The sequence below is a fragment of the Hydra vulgaris genome, chromosome 06, assembly GCF_038396675.1.
Source record: "Hydra vulgaris chromosome 06, alternate assembly HydraT2T_AEP".
Taxonomy (NCBI): Eukaryota; Metazoa; Cnidaria; class Hydrozoa; order Anthoathecata; family Hydridae; genus Hydra; species Hydra vulgaris.
The window spans coordinates 7,332,501-7,347,489 of record NC_088925.1 but is presented as its reverse complement, the minus strand read 5'-3'; positions in this window follow the sequence as shown (position 1 = coordinate 7,347,489).

Genomic DNA, 14,989 nt, shown 5'->3' with positions numbered 1-14,989 from the left:
AATGAAACTTAAATAAAGTACATTTTTACAAGATTTTTTGATTATAATTTTTTTTATCGATGTTTTTTATAAAATGAATTTTATTTTATAAAATGAATTTGGAGACATTATATAAAATGAATTTTGAGACAAGACCAAGTTGGTTTTTTGATATAAGAACGTTTAAAATGCAGTGACTTCTTACAAAAAGCTCCATAACTTTGCAAAGGATTCTAGTGAGTGATCCTGGTTTAAAATTAGGTGCTTTGAATTTGGAGTCTTCATGAACATTGGTGTAATCCTAGAATGTTTTAAATTGTCTGTCACTTTAACTTAAGTAGGCGAAGTCTGAAAAACGTGTGAATGAAAAATGCTGCTGCACACATTTTAAGTAGTCGATGATGGACACCGTTTATATCCATAAACTTGTTCTATTCTAGGGTTTCGATTTTCTCCTGTACTTTATTTACTATGATTTGTATGAAATTGCGTTAGTGTTGTACATGCCAATTCCGATCGCACTTCATAATCTTGCATGAGCACAATTACAAAAGCAGACTGATAGTACTCATTTAAAACTCATTTTCTCCACATTGTTGTGCTTTTTCTTTACTTTGCCTCTAAAACTCATATTTAGTTTTTTACTTTTTGCATTTTTCTAAATTTATATCAATGTGTGATGTAAATCAACTTTGGGTTATGCTTTGAGGCCTTAAAAATTGCATATTCGTATTCTAGCACTGCCAATTTAACAATTTTAGCAACCTTTTTGCATGATTTGGTTTGTTTGTCCTGTTTCATTCTAAGGATCTTGTGCTTAAAGCGCCCAACAGCTTGTTATTTTGCCCACAGTTTTTTTTTCTTCTTAATTTTCGATATTTTTTAAGATCCGAGATTTCAACAAATGTAGTGTTCGTTGTTGGTATATAACAATTGCAAGTATCTTTTCGCTTTTGACAAAAAAAATTGGTAACAGTCATTCATTTAGAGGCTATTGAATAAATTTTTCCAGTCAAACGTGTCTACGAATGTGGATATTCTGTTATATATTGTGTCCATGTACTTGATGGACGCCTCTTTTGATAAATCTTGTAAAATCTTTTTATAGTTTAACTGGCTGTTTTTTATCTCCCAAGCAGTGATAATTTTTTTGATGAATAAGGCCACACCGCTTCCACGAGATCCCCATACCTGTTGATACAGGTTATATTCTGCTAGTTAGAAACAATTGCAAGTTGAACAAAGTGTTAGAAATTTATTATCTTACCATTAAACATAATGAATGTCACTGTTTACATTAATTGAAAATAGAACCCAGACCTCACTTTTTAAAATCTTTATCAGAATTTAAAGGACAGTTTGCAATATAATCGATACAAAAATGTAGCTGTTGTAAAAGATCCTATATTTCTAAAAATATAAATTAAACTAAGTGTTTCAAACCAATGATCAAAAGATAATACATTTAGTGTTTTGAAACATGCTTTTTAAGACAAAAAAACACTAGATTCAGCTGTAAACTTTTTATTGTTTGTAGTATTAACATTTCAATGTATAAAAAAAAAACACTTAAAACCAGCTAACTTGAATCAACTTTTTAATTTAGTTTTAGTTTTTTGGGATTAAATTGACGTATATCGTTGTATCGTCATTGGCATTTTAATACTGCCAAAATTTCTTGTTTTTTTAGTAAAACAGTTTATTCGAAAGACTTATACCATGTTTCGCTTACACAGTATAACCCAAGTATTGCTTTATTTGTTTTATAGTTACACTTATTGCCATAATGTTTAACACTTAATTAATTTGTTTTATAAAATCTAAAAATTAAAAAGGGGTTAATCAAACGTTAATCAAAATTAATGGTTCAGAAAATAATATCGTTTGGAATGTTTTTGTGAAGAGTTTTATTAGCTTGCTTTAGCACAATTCTTCTTCAATTTATCAAGAAAATATTATATGGCATCAATTTCATGAGATTAAATGCCCTAATGTAATATGTCGTCACTTTCTTTTCTAATAAGACATGTACCAGAAAAAATCTGCGCGTGTTCTTATGTGGTGTTTACGGAAACCGTGCATCATTTTAAATAGCTAATTATTTTAAAATATCAATGTATTAGTGTTATTCAAAATTTAAACAACTCTGTTATCAAAACAATTAGTTTTAATTGAAATGTCATCAAATCAAGATAAGAAGCGAGAAAAGATTTTGCATTTCCTCGTTGAAAATCCTGGTGTTTCAAACAAAGCAATTTCAAAAGAGATGTAACTTGCTTTAAGAACAGTGCAGAGCATTGTGAAACGATTTAAGGACGCTGATACAATCAAAAGAAAATTAGGAAGTGGAGGAAAAAAATTTTCTGTTAGATAAGATCTTGATAAAAAAGTGAAAGAAGCCTTAGACAGAAAACCGGAGATTTCTGTTCGAACTTTAGCCAATAAATTTAAAACAAGTACTTCTACTATACAAAGAGTAAAGAGAAATTGTGGCTATAAATCTTATAAAAAGAAAAAAGTTCATCGTCGTGAAAATGTTGCAATTTGTTATTCAACTGCTGCTTTATAACTGTTATTCAACTGCTGCTTTATAAAAAATTATGTGGTAAAAAATCTTGTTTGTTTATTGACGATGAACCTTATTGTGCTGCATAACGGGTGATGCGGAAGTTATCGGACAAATCCTAATTTCATTATTTGAGCATAATAATTAGTTTTTGTGGTTTTATGCGTAGGCATAAACGTTCTATAACATATAAACTTTATTATTTAAAGCACAATTATTTAAAATGAGGTTAAATGCAGCCGAACGAGAATCTTTTCGAAAGCGACTAAAAATGTTTTTTGTAAATAAACCTAATTAAAAAAAAAACAACCGTAAATCATTTTAAAAAGGAAGGATTTGCTCGAAGTACAATATATGATAACCTAAAAAGACTTGAAACTGTTCAATCGTTTTCTGATAGAAAGCACCCTGGTCGTCCGACATCCTGGACTAGAGAAAAGAAAGCCGAATTAACGAGATTTGTCAACAATCAAAAAGGGGTCAGTCAGAGAAAAATAGGTATTAAATTCGGTGTAAATCAATCGACAATTGGTCGTCAGTTAAAAAGAATGAATATTAAATATAGAAAACGTGAAAAGACTCCAAAATACACTATAGAATAACAAATAAAGGCAAAGAAAAGAAGCAGGAAGCTAGTTAACCAACTCTATAACACAAAATTGCTTCTAGTCATCGATGACGAAAAATACTTTTGTTTTGCAGGGGACAACATGCCTGGAAATTCTGGATACTACACAAACAACAAAAAGACATGCCCAGAAAGTGTTCGTTTTATAGGAAAAAAGAAATTTCCAAAAAAATTATTAATGCGGATAGCCATATCTGACCCTGGTATGTTCGAGCCATTATTTCGCACTTCCAAGGCTGTAGCGATCAATTCATCAATCTATATTAATGAATGTTTAGAAAAACGAATTCTTCCATTTATTCACAAGTATCATGGAGACTTTAACTATTTATTTTGGCCAGATTTAGCAAGTTCTCATTATTCTAAAGATTCTCTAAATTGGATGGACCAGTATGTCTATTACGTTGAAAAAGAATCCAATCCCCCGAATGTGCCTCAAGCACGACCAATTGAAAATTTTTGGGGACATTTGGCACAGGTTTACGAGGGAAATTGGCAAGCCTCAACAGAGCAAGTTTTGATTGATTGCATTAAATTAAAACTACAAGAAATTGATTTAAACTTTTTACAGTCGCATATGAAAGGCGTCAGAGCAAAATTGAGATCAATTGCAGATGGTGGTGTTTTTTCATATAAAAAATAATATATTTTTATTAAAAGATAAATGCTTTATTTAAAAAAAATAAAATAGTAGTTTGTTTTTTTATTTATAAATAAGTTATTGACGTTTTTATTTTGTCCGATAACTTCCGCATCACCCGTAATTTCCGATCTCTTCCAGGACACCAATATTATTCAGCAATTAATCGCAAGAAACTGAGTTCCAATTATAAATATATTGGAATGCAAAAATTTGCTAAAAAATTCTTCGTTTGGCAAGCAATTTGTGAATGTGGTGAAAAAAGCTCCAAAAATGTACACAAAAGAATGCCTCAAGAAACGTCTTTTGCCGTTTTTAAGAACACACACGGGTAATCCGTTATTTTGGCCCGATTTAGCATCATGTCACTATTCTGGAACAACTTTAAGAAAGTCCAGTCGAAGGTTATGCAAAAGCTGATGTCAAATGTAAAACGCGTGCGTACGTTCTCACGTACAAAACTTCACAAACTTACTTAAGTGAAATTTAAGAATATTAATGTATGTACTTTCAAAATATACATAACATTCAATATCGAAATACAATAATTAAATAAATATTCTTTAAAATGTCCGCGCAGATTTTTTCTGATACATGTCTTAAACTGTACTTGTTTCACAATATTTATTTATAAATTTGATACAATACTAAAATCAATATTTTTATCATCATCAGATAAATGGAATATTTCTGAGTCTGATGACAAGTTAAAGATAAAGTCACATGATTCTGCAGCAGTATATTTTTTAGTATTATCAAACAATCTATTAAATAAAATTATTTTTTTAAATGTGATTTTAAAATTGTATACAAATTGTGAAAAAATCATAATAAAAACGTTAAATACTTTAAAAGGACACTGTTGCCATATGAAAACAAATAGAATAAGTTATTTTATTTGTTATCATATGGCAACTTTGATGTCCTTTTAATTTGTCATTTGAGAACTTAATTTTATAATTGTAACAAGATTAATAAGCCTTTTTTCACTCATAAAAAAGTAGTATCATTCAATAATAATTACAAGTAAAAAAAAGATCATATAAATATGTTGGTTTATAAATATGTTGGTTTATAAATATATTGGCTTTTAAAACTGAAAAACATAAAAACCACTATTAAAATTTAATTAAAAGTATTTTTAAATTACTTAATTATATTTTTAAATTTCAATTATTATTATTATTCAGTCATCAAAAAAAAAAAAAAAAAAAAAAAAAAAGTTTATAATTTGATGAAGAGGTGCTACACCAGGCTGACGAATATGAAAACACAAATGCTGCAGACAAAGCAACAGTTGCGTCTGTAAAAATTACTTTTTTATGCTGTCCTTGAAAGTTGACTAATGGAGCGGTCACTGCTTCTTGCAAAAACGCATTCTATGGATTAGTTATTTCGCTCTTTACAATTTAACTAGTTGGCGTTCTAGTTTATGGCTATGTTCTCTCAGAAAATATTATATCTTTTTATTTGAATGGTTTTGAGTGACAAAAAAGTTCAAGTTAATGCATGATTTTAAATTGCTTGATGAGGTTGACTCTTTTCAGGCGTTTTTCAAATAATGTTAGGCCTAGCCATTTGAGTCAATCTTCATAAGACAAGTGTTTGAGTCTTGATATTGTTTTTGGTGCTCAAGTTTGGACTTGCTCTAGAATAGAGATTTTGGGCTTTGAAAACGACTTGTACAGCAAACTCAAGGTGCAGGCAAATGTAAATGAGTTACAGTGTGCATCATAAAGTAAAACTGTGTGTGTGAAACTATTTTTGAATCACTCTAGCATTCTATTCGCTATTAATGCGGCTGACTCTACTTGTAGTCTGAATTTAAGATCATTAGAGACCATCACACCAAGCCCTCGTTTGACTGCAGACTTTTTGATTAGAAGATGTGTTTAGTTGATGTTAGCCATCAGGTATTCGTGGGTTAACTTATTATATGCTCAACCAACACGTATTACTTTGCATTCCTCTACGCTGAAATGCATAAGTCAAATATGTGACCATCCATTTCTTTTTTGATGTCAGCTTTGAGAATTATGGTGTCTAACATTCTTGATTATGCCTATATATTTACTGTCGTTGGCATACAGTTTCATATGATGAGTGATGCTGTCCAGATCATTTCTGAAGATCACAAAAAGCAGTGGACTCAAGACTGAGCCTTGAGGCATGCCACTAGCAACCATTTTTTATTTAGGTGTAATGCAATTCAGAAAGTACACCAATTCAGTAACTACACCAATTCAGAATATAAACCAATTTACACCAGTCACAAACGAGCACTTATAGAGCAGCTAAAGGTTTTGCAAAATCTGCGCATTTAACAAGAACCGGTGGATGTAAGCCATCGAAGACAATTGAATTCGTCTCATCAAAGTGGTTGAGACATTTTTGTAATACGTCGATGAAAAAAATTAAACTGCTTTAGTACGACTTGCAAATGCTAGCGTTAGACCATTTGGCATTGCTAGCTTTGACTCCAAAACAAAAAATTGACCTATTGAAGTCATAAATGCGGCAAAATGGTAAAACTGAGGGAGGTTTTTGCCAATTCAGCCCATTATAGATCCACATTACAAATAGATATTATTTATTCGCAAGTTTTTGTTCTGTAAAAATAGAGAAGAGCATTTATAAAATGGGAAAAAATGCTAAGAGTCACAAATGGGACAAAAGATAAAATTGAGGGGTCTAAGCCCACTTAAGCGTTTTAGATACCGCTTACAAAAAAAGTGTAAACCAAATTTAAATTAATTTTAAAACAACAAAAATAGTTAACAATATTAATGTATTGATGGTACAATCTAATAAATATTGAATAATTCTTAATGTTCTAGAGCAATATCTAAAAGTTCTAAATTAAACTCATTTATCATTAACTAACTACAGAATCGCTCTCGATGTTGAGTATGTCTCGATGTTGAGTATGTCTCGAAGTTGAGTATACTCTTCTACACGTTTAATCTATTTCAAGTAGATTTAGACTTTATGATAAAGTCTCTACGCTGTTCAGCAAACTGACTGTAAACTGTTTATGGTAAGAATCTTAAGTAGATAGGAATAAGTTTTTTAACATAGCAAACATTAACTTATATTCAGTTGCAAGAGTTTGACAAAAACAAGAACCTTTTATTAATTTTAGGTATTCATTAAATTTAGGTATTCATTCATTCAGGTAATTCATTATTTATGGACTGAACTAAAGATCTGAGTTCAGAAAAGTGAGATGTAAATTTTACTAAAATTTTTTTTTATTAAAAGACTCCTTCTTATCTACCCAAGATAATTTAGACTAGTTTTTTTCCGATTTTATAAACGCTTTTTTATATTTATATAAATACTTTTAAATAAATTTTTCTTTCCTAACGTCCTAAAAACCTTACATGGGCTAAAACCCCTTTAATTTTACTTTTTTGCCCCATTTATAATTTTCAGTACTTTGTTCAGGCTTTAAAAAAGCTCTGTCCTATTGTTATAAGATAAATACTCTTGAATAAAAAAATGTTGTATTGACTTTATTTAAAAAAAAAAAGTAATTATAATTACACTTAAACTGTTTTCTCAAGTCATGTATTTGCAATACTTTTAAATATACAGCAGTTATATAATTGTGTGATGTTAAAGGGGCAATTATAACTCAGTTTCATCTATTATTTGGAAAAATTTAATATAAAAATCTTACGTGAGGCGTTAGCCTTTTGCTTCATTTAGTAAAATCTTAAACAATGCTAAAACCACGTAAAGTATCTTTAATTTGGTTCAGATTCCATTAAACATGGTTTGAAAAGTAAGCAGTAGCATATTTTTAGGGTAGCATGGGAGGGTAGCAGGGCTACAACTTGTCTTAGAATACACAGGGTTGGGGTCTGCGACATTTTGCCGTCCTACTACCCTATAATTACACTTTTTAAGTTTAAAAGCCAATAAACTCAGCAGTAATCTAACATTAAAAAAAAACTTTGTAGCGGTTATATAAGTATATTATATAAGTACTTAAAATCAATTAAAGTTTGACACAACTAAAAACTACAGTTGACTCTGTAATAATAAAATCAGTTGAGATACACAAAAGATCGAGATAACTTGACTACTCGATATCTAGAACTTTTGTGTATCTCAAACTTTTTTTTCAGTCCCTTGCGCACTTATTATATTAATCAGGAAAGCAAGATGAAGGAAGCAAGTTCCAAAGAACTGATGTTTGAGGAAAAAAACTAGACGAATACGAGTTTTTGGAGCACTTAGGAACAGTCAAAGAAAAAAGATGAGACTTTATTGAATGACGGGTAACACGAGAATGAATTATAGTAGATGGCACAAGAGACGCTAGCTCTTTAGAGCAGTGCTCATTAAAGTATTTGTAGAATAGAGAAAGAGAAGCAATGTTACGACAATGTAGTAATGGTTGGAGATTGGCTGCAAGAGCAGGTCATAATGGTTGGAGATTGGCTGCAAGAGCATTGTTTACAATGCATTTTTGCACCTTGTCTAAAAAAGAAAAGACATCATTAGAAGATCCGCCCCAGATATTGCAACAGTATTCCATACAAGGACGGATTTGAGATTAATGGAGATAAAGAATAGAATCCGAAGTAAGAAAGTGTTGAGCTCGATAAAGAGATGCAACCATAGCAGATGTTAACTTTGCAACGGATTTGATAACTGGTTTTCAAGAAAGATCGAAAGTAAGTGTTAATCCTAAAAAATGAAAGGCAGATGACTCATCGAGTACATTACCGTTCATAAACATAGGAAGATTTAAATTATTTCGATAAAGATTGGCTGAAAAAATTGAGTTTTATCTAAATTAAAGTTCACCAACCATTGTGAGCCCCATTCTGTAGCAGAAGTGAGAACCTTTTCAAATTTAAATGCCCCCTCAAAGCAATCAGAGAGTGTTGGCTTCTTATCATGACAAGAATAAATGGTGGTATCATCAGCGAACAATGCCACTTTAGATCTGAGAATATCTGAAAGATCGTTAATGTAAATTAAAAAAAGTATAGGGTCAAGGATTGAACCTTGAGGAACCCCTGAAGTTACAGGATATGAAGAAGAGTGCTGTGCATCGAGGACAACTTTTAAAATACGATTGGAAAGGAAGGACTCGATAATCTTAAAGATTTTACCAGACCTACCATAAGAAGAAAACTTATGAAGAAGACCAGCATGCAAAACTTTATCAAAACCTTTAGAAATGTCAGGAGCGATAGCCTTAACCTCTCCACCTCTGTCTAATGCACAATAAAACCTATCGGTTATTACTGTTAGCAAATCATCTGTAGAACAAGTAGATTGAAATCCATATTGATGATCGGAAAGTTATTAGATTCAAGATGAGAGATTAGGTGATTGATAATTAAAGATTCAAAAACCTCGCTTATGATAAGAAGAAGACTAATGGAACGGTAGTTAATCTAGTCAGATCGCTCTCCAGAATTTTTGAAAATAGGGATAACAGGTGCTGCTTTCCAGTATGTTGGAAAACAAGTCTCTGATAAGCACTTGGTAAATAATTTTGAAGTTATGGATGACAGCTTTGGCGAACAATTCTGCAAGAAAACAATAGGTATGTTGTTTGGACCACAAGCTGTAGAAGAGTCTAAGCAGGAAATCACTTTTTATACAGAAGCTGGAGTGATAAGAATAGAATGTCAAGCAATAAATCAACCTGTTTAATGGCTATATCAGATAGACCGCAACTAGTGGAATCAAGAGATGATATTGATGAAAAGTTTTTAGCAAACAATTCAGCTTTGTCTATAGGTAAGGTGACAAAGTCCGAACCATACAAGAGAGATGGAATAACAGATTTGCCCTTATTATTGATACTGTTAAAGATTCTCCAGATGTCACAAGAGCCTAATTTTTGTAATGAAATACGAGATTTTATGTCCTGAGAATAGCGAGTTTTGGCGTTAGACAAAACATTTTTACTATGGTTTCTAACAATAGTAAACAGGCGTCTGTTTTTTGGAGAATTGTTTTGCTGATAGATATGGAAGTAACGGTTTCGATTGGAAATAGCAGCAGCACAGAGTAAGACTTGACCTGGAATTGTTGAGGGAATAAAATATTCCATGCCAACCTGAATCCACAAAGTTTTGCAAAAAGCACATACGTCAGCAGAAAGATGAAAGATTTCTACTAAAGGGCCGTCACGAAGAAAATCATGGAAAGGGTCCCAGTCAGCTTTAAGGTAGTTGTAAGAGGTACAATGATAGGGGGATTCTGATGATGAAGAAAAATAAGATAATAGTTTTAGAAAGATCAAACCATGGTAAGGAGCACCTTAGGGTAAATGTGGAAAAACTGAGCACTGACTAGGATCAGAAACAAGACATAGGCCAAGTAGAGAAGGTAAATGATTCGGGTTGTCAGGAAAACGAGTAGGAAAGTTGACTATTTGATTTAGAGAGTCACTGACACTTGAACCAAGTCATTCAATGAATTGGATAGGCATTAAAGTTAACAACAATAACAATATTGGCTGATGGATAAAGAGAGAGGGCTTGTTCAATTTGATCAGAAATAACATCGAAAAGAGTGCGGTCTTGAGATGGAGGAGAGCGATATAAAACAAAGAAAGACGATAGAGTGAAGTGCTAAACGAAAGCACATAATAGAATAGTTGGTTGATTCAAACCTAGTTTCCTAACAAATTTGTGAATTCTTACAAATTTAAATGCCCAAGCATGTGACTATTTGAGTCTTTACAAATTGAAGGAAGATTACCATCAACACTAAGACCACGAGATGATACAGCAGAACTCAAATTAGTCTCACAAAGAGCAAGTAGGTCTGGTGAACTTTGCAAGAGATAAGACTCAACAGAAGTTACTTCGAAGACCACGAATATTAGTGAATGATTTAGAGAACTTGGTGATGACGATAGTTTTTTTGTGTTTTATGGTTTTTGGTATTTTAGTCATTTTAAATTTTTTTAAAGAACTTGACTCAAAGCATAGATAGTACTCAGTACACTGTTTAATAGTCCAAGCAATTGCCTCGTTACTATTAATAAAACCTAAGCCGTAACAAAGTGTTCCAAATGTGACCTTAACAATGCACACCAAAAGTACGAACAGAAACACCATCCATGCGCAACATGACACAGTTAGTACTCTGATATTTTTCAGCTGTTGATGGAATCACCCTCTCTGAAAGTTACCTCAATGTTCGGGAACCTGACTAACAGCCGGCCTCAGAACCATAAAACTAAGTTTTAGAGCTGTACCCTCATTAGGAGATAATAGAATGAGTTGCCTAGTCATAAAAACAGAGTCACAAGCAAAACCCATGCATTGAGTCAAGAAGATCCAGCGTTTGACATCCTAAACTGGAAAGAATGTATTAAAAATACATCTGAGCCAGCCTAATAGATGAAGAAGGGGTGCGAAGCTGGTCAACAGATAGAATCTGTTTACTTCTTATGTCTTTGCCTAGAAGGCCTTCTACAAGACAAATGCCCAAGATGAGTCCTCTTGATATCTCAAACTCCCGATATCTCGAACTTTTTTCCCAGTCCCCTGAGAGTTCGAGATACCAAGAGCCAACTGCATATACAAATTTTTAAAAAAATTATTAGGATTTATAAGACAATTATATCTTTCATAGATCTTTCCAAGGAAAACAATAATATGTATACATCTTAAATTCTATTCTACGGTTTATATGTTTTTTACAATTGCTGGTGAATGGAAGTGTTTTTCTTTTTTTTCTAATTTATTTGCTCACGTAAAAATCGATATAGTTATTTATTCTGTTTATATTGACATCAAACCTAACATTGTTGATAATTTTATGTGCTATAATTGATTTGATGTTGTTTAGTAAAAATAAATCACTAAATTTTTTTGGTGCTAATTTGATGTTGCTATTGCAATGTTTATTAATTATATCGGTGAAAAAAAGACCTAAATGACTGTTCATCATGTTTGTTGGACTTTTTTAAGTTTTAAAAGTTTTTATTTTTGGTATTGTACTTTTTTTTTCTTTTTTTTTTTTGAATTTAGGTGCTTCAAGAAGACCTTAAAGTCTTGTCACAGAGCACCACGGAAGTGCATTTAACCAGGAAGTTTACGCCTCTTTCCTTACCGTGAAATATGTCCAAAGCTTGTTTTGAGCCTGGATCTCCTGCTTTTAAAGCAAGCGCTCTAACCACTGCACCACGGCCGCAGTTTGATTTTATTAGTCTTTATGTTGTCAAGATTAATAAAATCAAACTGTTTGAATAAGTTCATTGGTTTCTTGTAATAAATTATTTTATTGCATAGTTTTAGGGCTCTGCATAAAAATCGATGATGAAAACTTTGTAGATTGTATGCTTTAAATTGTTTATTGATTTGAAATATATCTTTTTTTTGAATATTAACTTTAATTTGTAAAAATAAAATCAAACAATATGCATTGTTTAGGCTTTGTATTTCTTTTTTCGTGGAGTAAATTATAAGACTTTAGCAGTAATTAAAGTTAGGTAGAATGAATGTTTTAAAGAACTGAAAACGAACTTTGAATGCTAGACCAAATATATTAGTTATTGAGAATAACTTTTTATATGCTTTTGCTTTTATCTTTTTTATGTGTTCGGTAAAATGTAATTTACTGTTTATAATGACACCAAGCTAAGAAAATTTTTTAAATAATTCAATTTTGAATATATCACTTAATATGATTAATGTTGGCAATATTATTTTAGATGCATGCTTATTTATTTAAATCATTGTTTCAAGTTTTATCCCAATTGATGTCGAGTTTATTAGCGTAGCACCACACAATAAAGTTGTTAAATTCTGACTGAGTCTTTGTTATTGTATGGTTTAAATTTGTATCACTTGTTATAAGTGTTGTGTCATCTGCAAATAGTGTTGATTTAAACAATGTCAGATATTCAGGTAGATCGTTGATAAAAAAAAAAAGAAAAAGGGGATCCTAAAATGGAACCCTATGATATGGCGATATTACCTTGTTCTTCGTTAAAATATGCATTTTTAACTTTTGTAAATATTTTTCTATAACGAAAGTAGTTGCTTATTAAGGTCAAAGCATCAGCTAAAAAACCTTGTTTTAGCTTCAAAATCAGTAATTTGGAATCTACTAAATCAAATGTTTTTCTGAAAGCGATAAACTAAGTGATAAGCGATAAATAATTTAAAAGTTTTTTAGAGCTACTTAGCTTTGCTTTAGATAAAAGAACATATAACGCAGTTTTACACGAATGATTGCATATGAAACCGTGTTGGTCATCATTGAATAAATCATTTTGTTTAAAGTATACATTTACCCTTTTAGCCATTATTCGTTCAAACACTTTTGTTAGTGGAGATACTTCGATATGGATTTTGTTAGTGGAGATACTATAGCAATACTTCGATAATTATTGATGTCACGAATTTTACATTTAAATCAAAATTAATGTATTCTGAAATAGATTTTACATTTCATGGAATATTTACATATAGTACAAGTACTAATTTTAAGTAAACACCATAATAAGAAACTAAAACACCAAACTAAAAAAAGCACACACAAAAAAAAACACACACACACACAAAAACACAAAAAACAAACACAAAAAAACGTAAAACAGTACAATACTTAAACGAAAAACTTTTGGAATAATAATAATGTAAGAAATTTGATAATTTAGGATAAAATTCAATTTATGTTTATAATACTTCTTATTTTAAATTCATTTGGAATACTACCTGTTTCTAGACAATTGTTGAATATAGTCATTAATGGATCAGTGATTAAATTATATGATTTTTTAATTATTTTCGTTGGAATAACCGCTGCTGCTTATTTCTTTTAAGTTTTTAATCGCATTGCTGACTTCATATTTGTTAATAGAAAGAAATGAAAGGTTTTTTTTTTTTTAATATTATTAGATATTTTAATATTATTGAAGAGATTGTTAATAAACTTATAAGAATTATTAAGTACACAATCGGAATTAGATTCGAATGTACTAGAGAGTTTGTTGACAAGTAATAAAAGTTCAACGTTTGAATGAGATGGGTTCTTGTTGTTGTAAATATCTAATTACGAAAGGAGTATCTTCAATGCTTCATTTAATTTAGATGAATTTTGACTACGAATCAAAGAAGTCTTTTGAGTGATTAAAACTTTTTGGTTCTTTTTTTTTTAACAAATATTTCGTTTCTTAGTTTAAAAAAATTTCTTCTCGTTTTTAAAACGTTTGGAAAATTGATAAATCATTTTTTTTTACGTAATCAAATTGATAATCGTTGCGCAACTTTTTCAGATTTTTCTACGCTTGATTAAACCATTCATTGTTGTCATAGTTCTTGATGTGTATTTTCATCATTTTTTTGTGAAATAGCAATTAAAAAATTTATCATGTTGAGTTTGAAATTGTTCCACATGTTGGTCAAGTTTTCATTTATCTTGAACTGTATGTTAGTATTATTGACTGCGTTGGATATGATTGTAATCTTTTTATAACTTAATTGCCTGCATTTTATTGTTTTTGAGTAATTGACTATACCATCAATCGCTGTAAAAACTGCACAGTGATCACTAAACTCTAGTTGGTTTATAAACATTTTTTAAGTTGTTGTTAGTGAGAAACTCATTCATGTGCATTCCATGATAGTAGATGAGATCTTGATTTAGATAACCAATTATAGATACTGGTTCATTTTGGTTGGGATTTAATAATAGTTAATAGTAATAGTCTTCATAGTTGTTAAAGCATTGAGAACTAATACTTATAACATATTTATAACAGCAGATAAAATTGTTTTTTCAATTTGTTGTGCATCACTTGGAAATGAATAACCTCGTATTCAAAACTGCTATTCGAAAATAAAACTTTCGAGTTGTTTTTTATGTAGATGAGAATACCACCTTCCCCTCCACCGCCAGCTCCTTTAATGCTGTCTTTTCTATCTCTACGCAGAGCCTTATAATTATTTAAAAGAAATTCTTTAGTTAGATATGTGTCGTTAAGTTTGGTTTTATTAAGCGTTGTTATATCTATCAAATTTAAATCTAATATTGGTTTGATTTCTATGATGTATTTCGACTTAATTGAGTTAATATTTAAATGCAAAATCGATGGTATCTTTATCTTTAAGAAATCAAAAAAGGGGATAAAGTTATCTAAGTTATCCAATCATCGGAATGTTGCTATATCTATTTAAGACATTAA